This window comes from Onychostoma macrolepis, chromosome 18, assembly GCF_012432095.1.
Source record: "Onychostoma macrolepis isolate SWU-2019 chromosome 18, ASM1243209v1, whole genome shotgun sequence".
Taxonomy (NCBI): Eukaryota; Metazoa; Chordata; class Actinopteri; order Cypriniformes; family Cyprinidae; genus Onychostoma; species Onychostoma macrolepis.
Genome location: NC_081172.1, coordinates 21,869,840 through 21,878,318, shown reverse-complemented (window position 1 = coordinate 21,878,318; position 8,479 = coordinate 21,869,840). Strand labels below are relative to the sequence as shown.

Here is an 8,479-nt window from a genome sequence, read left to right as displayed (position 1 = left end):
TGATAGTAGAAATGTAAGTGCAACATTACTTATAGTCAACAGAATGTGTTAAAGGGACCATCAAAATAAAGTGAAACCAAATTTTCATATCAAATTTTAAACAAAATCATAGCAGAAACTCGTTACAAAATTTCCCCATACTTTAATAATCTCGACTATGGTGGTTTTTAACTTTACTATAATTACTAAATTATACTATAGTATAGGCCTACTACAATTTACTATTTGTATCAATATCATGTAAGATATATGTTCTAATAATACAATAAGTACCCAGTATGTGTCAGCAGATATACAAGGGACACAGAGGTAAGTGAAATTAACAGCAGGTTTATTGAACATAGGCAGGGGAACGAAGCAAGATGGAGAGTCCAGGTGAGTGTGCAGGGATATGGGAATGTTCAAGATAGTCTTATCTGAGTGTAATCTATCCTTTTTCCTTATACAGGGGATCCAACGGGAACAACGTAGAGAGGAGACGTTGGAGAACAGGAACGGTGGAGAACGAAGATCAGGACATGGCAACAACTAGAATGCAGACAAAGGTAAATGGATCAGGTAAGTTCAACATACAATGTTTGAGATCAGACAGTGACAGCTTGTGAGGAGTGCGTTGATATAGTGCTCTTGATGAGCTGAGACAGGTGGCGGTGCTCAGTAGTCAGGTGATTGTGATCTGGTGAGTGTCGTTGGTGGTGACTGTGGTGACTGTGATTTCCTGACAGTATGTAGTGTAAAATATACTGCATCATATATTTTATGTTAACAATAAGGCAACTTGTTATAAATCATAATATTGTTGCCAAACACAGTAGGTCGTGCATACCATATAATCTTAAAATAGTTACACATTACTAATGAAATACTAACAGTATAAATACTTTTAATTTTCCAAGTCATTACCCCCTTATCCCCCAAACTTTGCACATTGTTTCTGTTTACCTACTGGTACGTACAGCTGTAAGTTATGCTCACGTGGAAAATTGCGCTTTGTGTGTCATACATACACGTAATTTCAGAATAGGTGCCATTTAGTTATAAAATACTTACAGTATAAATGCTTTATAATTCCACAGGTTATTACCCCCCTTATTCCCCAAACGTTGCATATTGTTCCCTTATACCTACGAGTAGGTACTGTGGAGGTACTCTATAGTTACAAAATAGGTATGCTGTAAATTCTGTTTAATTACGCGGTACATTGCGGGCTGTAATCTAAAGCGTTACCCATAAAGCCCATTTCTGAGAAGTACATAAAAAGGAAAACTAAAAGTATACTTTCCCATTTTTAGTTTAAAGGAAGTACACTAATAGCACACTTGAATAAACTTCTTTTTCGTAAAAGTAGTCAGGATTCTACGGTGCCTGCGAGGTGACATGGTCGGTTCACTTAGTTTTATCGTGGCCACGAGATATTAATTTGTGGGAATGTCATATTAATTAGTGGGAACGTGATATTATGTCATGGCCACGAGATCATTTTGTCGAGGTAACGACATCCTTATGCCGTGGCCTCGAGATGCTATGTTGAGGGAACAACATCCATTTCTCATGGCCAAGACTTCTTATGTTGAGGGAACGACATATTTTTCTCGTGGTCACGAGTTCAATGCGTAAACTAACCTGCATGACCATAGCAACCCGGGATTATCAGAGATGGATTCATTAATATTTTATTTAGAATTAAGAAATTATAATAATAATAATAATAATTATAGAAATTATTGCATTATTAAATTATTATATTAACCATGGCTACTGGACTGTATTACGTGCTATACTCAGCATTCAAATGAAGTTTATCATGAATAAATTTTACATAAAGTGCATAAAATAAAATAGGTCCACAATAAAACATTTTTATCCATCCCACAGTCTTGTAAATCCATTTACGGATCGTCTTTTTCCCGTAATATTTGTATATTATCATTATTATTAGCCTATTTGTCACAAATCCGGGTTATGAACTTCCGTTCACTCACCACCAGAGGTCACCCGCTCACCACATGGACTCTACACTACACTGCACTTCACCCCGGACTACAGTTCCCATCATCCATTGCTCTGATGACACACACACAGCTGAATGCACTGATTACACATCTGATTCCCATCAGACATGCTACTTAAGCCATGGACGTTCTCATTCAGATCACTGAGTATTGTATAGCATATATCACTCTCCTAGTGATAACTACTCTACGGAGCCCACTTAGTTGTCACAGTCTTGCCTGTTTTCTTGTGTTTTGATTCTTGCCCGTGTTTCCTGGATTAACCCTTTGCCTTGCCGTTTGGACTCTGTTTGTAACTCGCTTGGACTATTGCTCGTGTACCTGGATTATCTCTCTGCCTTGCCCTGTTGGATATTGTTGGCTGATCGAAGACCCACACTTGGCCTAGGATTACTCTTTGTCTTGCCTTAGTTGTACCTGTTTGCCATTGCATGAACCTTGGTTGTTTTGTGACCACGTCCCTGAATAAAAGCCTTGCAAATGGATCCGCACGCCTCTCATCGGCTCCGTAACACAATTATTGGTTAAATTTTGATATTAGTTTTTTCCCTTCATTTTGATCTCTTTACTTAACGTTCTGAATTGTAAATAACAGCCTACTGTAAATGCTCGACATGCCAATAAAGCTTTGATTATGCTGACTGGAATTTTTACTGGAATGCAGTTTAAATATTATGTAGGCTATATTTCATTTTATTTCGGCTAATTAATAGACCATAGTTATAAATACTATAATATTTTGTTGAGAAATTAGTTATTCACATAGTTTCATTTGTAAATGAAAACACAACACACTCATTTATCGTCACACACTCATAAATACAATCATAGTTGTCAAGTGTTCACAGTATTTGCTAAATATATGGTAGGCTAGCAAATACTAGCATAATTACATAAAACGTTAACTAGGTAAATTGATACACAAATTGAAAGGGGAAATAAGCATATATGACAATAAATATAAAAATATAGCCCCATAAGTTAATGTAATAATAATCATAATAATAATAATATACAAATATTAAATTAAATGTTTACTGTTAATAAAAATGTTTTGTCTGATATCTGCTAATCCCGGGTTGCTATGGTCACGCAGGTTAGTTTACGCATTGAACTTGTGAATGAGAAATGGATGTTGTTCCCTCAACATAGCATCTCGAGGCCACGGCATAAGGATGTCGTTACCTCGACAAAATGATCTCGTGGCCATGACATAATATCACGTTCCCACTAATTAATATGACATTCCCACAAATTAATATCTCGTGGCCACGACAAACCTAAGTGAACCGACCATGTCACCTCGCGGGCAAAGCATTGTAACAAGTTTTTGTTCCAAAAATGTTAAACAAAAACAATTCAAAAGTAATGTTTAAAAAAAAACAACATATTACTTTTTCTGTATTTGGTTGACTGCATTTACAGTAATTGATGATGAAAGTATGCGATGTTAAGTTAGCAATGCAAGAACTGTTGTTTGTGTTTGAAGTGCTGGCATGATCATGATCTTTTTTCATCATGGCAGTGGAAACAACTTAATACTCTGTCATTTATGGTCACACAGATAACAGCAAGACAAAAATTAACGTTAAAGTGTCTTTTGAACATCTTTCTGGAACACATCACAAAATTGTTCCAAAACACAGCAAATATTTGATGCACAGACATGTGAAATACCTATATCTATAGGAAAATTTAAGTGTCTGTGTTTTGATTATTTGACATTGCCAATATAATTCACTTTTGAATAAAAATCACAGCGTGTTTCAGACGGAAAAAAATGCATGATTTGATAGTCTTGAAAATATAATTAATTAATAATAATTAAAAAAAAAAAATAATAATAATTAATTTGCAGGCCTGGCTATTGGTTGAGGACCCCACTTTGAGAACCCTTGGGTCTATTTTACTAATATTCTGTTTGTCTCTATACATTGTCTAGATCTATGCTGTCATTACGGCTGCTTTTCATGTTTATTCTTTTCTCAATAGGCCTTGTTAATTGGACATATTTTCATACATTTATCCGTTTTTGTTTTTGTGCAGGGCATGGATGAAGCCTGCATCAGCGAGGACATTGCACTCTTAACCCGAATTAAAATCGCGTGGAAACCCGTTGCACTAAACCATTTTAGTTTTTACACAGGGTGAAACTAAACTAAAGTTGGAACCTTAAGTTCATGCAGTAGACAAATCAAGTTTACATTAGTAGTCTTTACTCAAAATCATTAGTTAACATCAATTATTATTATTTGGAGTATAGGTTGTATAAAATAGCTATTTCAAGTTACAACTACAAAAACATATATATTAGCAAATAACATTAACAAATGTTTTTAAGTAATGATACATTTATGTAATGTCATGTAATTAGACAGATTTTGAGATTTATTGTATTAAACAATTAGTTTCAAATAAATTGGGGAAAAAAGAAAAACAGATTTCAATGCACCAATGTGTGTTTTTTTTTTTTTTTTAAATTGTTCACCAAAGAAATGGTAACACGACAATACATAAAACTTGTCAGCCACAAGACAAGTAAAAATAAGTTTTGGAACAGCTTGTTAACAATTATAACTATTTTGTAGAAGAAACATGAACACACAGTATTCAAGAATATACTGTATGTGACCCTGGACCACAAAACCAGTCTTAAGTCGCTGTGGTATATTTGTAGCAATAGCCAAAAATACATAGTATGGGTCAAAATTATAAATTTTTCTTTTATGCCAAAAATCATTAGGATATTAAGTAAAGATCATGTTCCATGAAGATATTTTGTAAATTTCTTACCGTAAATGTATAAAAACTTATTTTTGATTAGTAATATGCATTGCTAAAAATTTAATTTGGACAACTTTAAAGGCGATTTTCTCAGTATTTAGATTTTTTTGCACCCTCAGATTCCAGATATTCAAATAGTTGTATCTCGGCTAGTGTTGTCACGGTATCAAAATTTCAGTATTTGGTACCGATACTAGTCAAAATCTACGGTTCTCGGTACCAATTTCGGTACCACATGCTAATTAAAAAACACACTATTTTTAATAATAAAGTCAAACAAAAATAAAAATGTACAAAAATCAATGCCATTCTTTATACTTTATTTAAATGGTGTTTCAAGTTTTTCCACAAGTAATAAAAGTATGAAAAACAGTAAACAAGTTTCACCCAAATTTAATTTGTCTTTTAATTAATTAAATTTAAACACATTATATTGTTTTTGGTAAATAAAGGGGATTTACTATTAAAATTAAAATATGGAAGAAATATTGTAAAAAATAAAATAAAATTATATTTTAAAAAGAAGAAAATTTAAAAATTATATATATATATATATATATATATATATATATATATATATATAATTATATTTCTGGCACAATGTCTTTAAGATAAACTTTTATTTTGACGGGTTGCCGTGAATACCTTTACATTTCTGTGTGTAGCTATATGATATGACGCTGGTTTTATTAAATGAAACGGTAAAATGCTCGCGAGGGGACTCTCAGAGCAGTTCTGTAGATATTGTTTATGTATTTATGTCCTCATTGAGATGGCAGATGATGAATCACCGCGAGCGTCAGGGGCGCTTCAGTGTGTGTAGTTAAAAAAAAAAGAAAAAACCGCGTGTCTCTGCCATTCATTCACTCGCACAGAGACTCGCAGAACATGCGGGATTCATATTTGAATCGACTTTTGCGGCTTAATATTTACAGATACTAGTCCACGTCGCGATTTGATTTAAGTGCAATGACCTACTTTTGATTAATTCATCCAAACTTTGACAAATTCCGTGACATTCCGTGCTAAACTGTAAATTCCGTTTTTATAACTGGATTCCGAGAATCCGTCTGCGTTTTCTGCATCGCGGAAATCATAGGGCCGTACGCGTCAAGAACTTGTTGACCGGGTACTCGGTACCACCGGTACTTAAAAAAACCTGGTACCGTGACGTTTTCACTTTTTTAGTACCGACTTGGTACCAAAGTACCGGGTCTTTTGACAACACTAATCTCGGCCAAATATTGTTCGATCCTAACAAACCATACACCAATGGAAAGCTTATTTATTCAGCTTTCAGATGATGTATAAATCTCATTTTCGAAAAATTGACCACTTTTGTGGTCCAGGGTCACATATGCTATATCCCTTGTAAATGCCTGGATGTGCATTAACAACTGGGCATAAATTAAAACAGAGGTAAGTCTCTGTAACTTTATAAACTTGGCTGAAGAATTGTGTGAACACACATTAACTGAGCACTAATATGCAGAGACAGAATACACTTTAATGTCTTGAACGGCAGAACACAAGTGACTTCTCATGGAAGCTTCTCGCATTTCCTAACATTGTAAGACAATTTTTCAGAGTTTGCAACCTGGGTTTTAGTTCACTGTGGCCCAACATGAGAAGTACCTGTTGGATGATCTGGAATGTGTTCTTCATAGATTTAGGGTAGTTGAGATGCAGTGCGTAAGTCCATACAGAATGCACATAGCTTTTGACAAGTCTTCAATACTGTCCATCACAAAATCTCCTTCAATGATGATCTTCAATGAGGCTGGATTGAGACGGAGAGAGGATGAGAGCACATCACCTTCATGCTCAATGAGGATGATTCCAATGTCCAGGTGGTGGAATGAGTAATCGTCATCAGAGTCCTAACAACGAAAGAGCACAATCATGAAATTTCTCATTATATAACCATAAATAATGTTAAGCAATTTGTTACAACTGCTGGAGTTAATTAAATGAATAGTCCACCAAAAAAATAAAATTCTCTCTCCTCACAATGATTATTTAAATTTTGGTAGCATAGACTTTTAATGGAGGGACAGAAACCTATGATGTTCCATTGAAAAAAAAGTTCACGCAAAAATAATAATCTGCTGTTAATTTACACACCCTCAGGCCATCCAAGGTGTGGCTGAGTTTTTCTTCAGTAGAACATTAAAGATTTTTAGCTGTAACTCTGATTCTTGGTAATTCATTTAATGCAAGTCAATGGCTACCATCACTTGGAGTAAAAAAAAAAAAAGTTTTTTAACTATCAGAAATGATGATTTCCATTGATTGCTTTATATCAATTACCAAGGACCACAGTTTCAGCTAAAAAATCTTGTTTAAAGTTTAAATGTTACTTTAAAATTTCTATTTTGGGTGAACTATCCTTAAAATTGTATTTCAAAAATTTATTTTAAAGGGTTTGTAACAACATGGTTGAGCAAATATTGGATGAACTAACCCTTTAAACAAACAGATCACCCAAAGAGGTTAAAAGAGCCTTTGAGTGCCTAGAAAAGCGCTATATAAATGTAAAGAATTATTATTATTATTATTAATAAAATGAAAGAAATGATCACAAGAAAGCAGAACCAGTCAGGCACAATTTTGATTGTATTATACAACCAATATTGTAAACTTTTTCGATATATTTTCATTACTTAAGCTGTGAAAAACAATGCAATGCAAGTCTATTATGGATATAGACCAACCTTGATTTGTTGTGAAAGCTGTCAACAGCTGCCCAACATTCCCTCTTTAGACTGAAATATCTCAATTAGATGATTGCTTGAGATTCTTGCCCACAATCCTGTAGAACTCCATGAACACCTAAAACAGAGAAAAAAAAGTTACATTTCAAGACTAACTGTAACTTTTAGCATAAATGTTTAGCATATGCACATCACTTTAAGCTCAACAACTCAGTTGCAGTTATTATAAATAATAATAGTTACGAATATATATCTAGGAGACAAACTAGCGTTAACAAAAAGCTAATTCATGCACACGTGCTGATATTAAACGACTGCAGCTAAGGGTAATGCAAAGCTAACATTACAGCTAAACTGAACATGCAGAAACACACTTGCTGAACTTATCTTAACTGTGAATCAAAAGAAACACAGATTTTAATATTAGCATTATAGCTTCTGTGAACCGACAGGGGAAAAACCGTCGATCAGTAAGTTGTGCCTATAAGACTACTTTAGCTTTAACTACAGTAACGCTGTCATCGGACCGGTCTTTTGGATAATCAATTTTCCCAGAAAGATAAAGAGAAAAAAGCTAATTTACACACTCACCATTTCATGATGATGACAAATCCATCGCGTGCATCATCAACTGGTCTCAGGTCTCTTCAAACATTGCGCGCTCACTCAGACATGTTCGAATGGGACTCCTCCCCCTTAGAGAAACTTAACACATTAAGCTATCTCTACTTAACATAATCATTTAATTCAATATTTCGTCTGAATACTTCAAACAACTAATTATATTTAGTAATGGCGACGTGTTTTACAAAAACAAGAAATAAATATAGCTGCAAGCAGCGATCACCGCGGTTCAAGCACTTAAGGTGGTCTTGGCCAACCTGAATGTATGGCTGACAGTTAAACACATTCAAAATGGAGAACAGGCTCACAGACACACAAGATACATACACACACACACACTGAAAT

General features: G+C 34.3%; 1 long non-coding RNA gene across 1 annotated transcript; it reads right to left on the bottom strand.

The window, feature by feature from the left end:
- Positions 1-330: 330 nt before the first annotated feature.
- LOC131524613 (uncharacterized) lies at positions 331-8,278 on the bottom strand. Its single transcript, XR_009267026.1, has 4 exons — positions 8,102-8,278; positions 7,511-7,628; positions 6,432-6,676; positions 331-528 (listed from the first exon to the last, which is right to left on the bottom strand). It is a non-coding gene; the product is annotated as an uncharacterized LOC131524613 (long non-coding RNA).
- Positions 8,279-8,479: the final 201 nt, after the last annotated feature.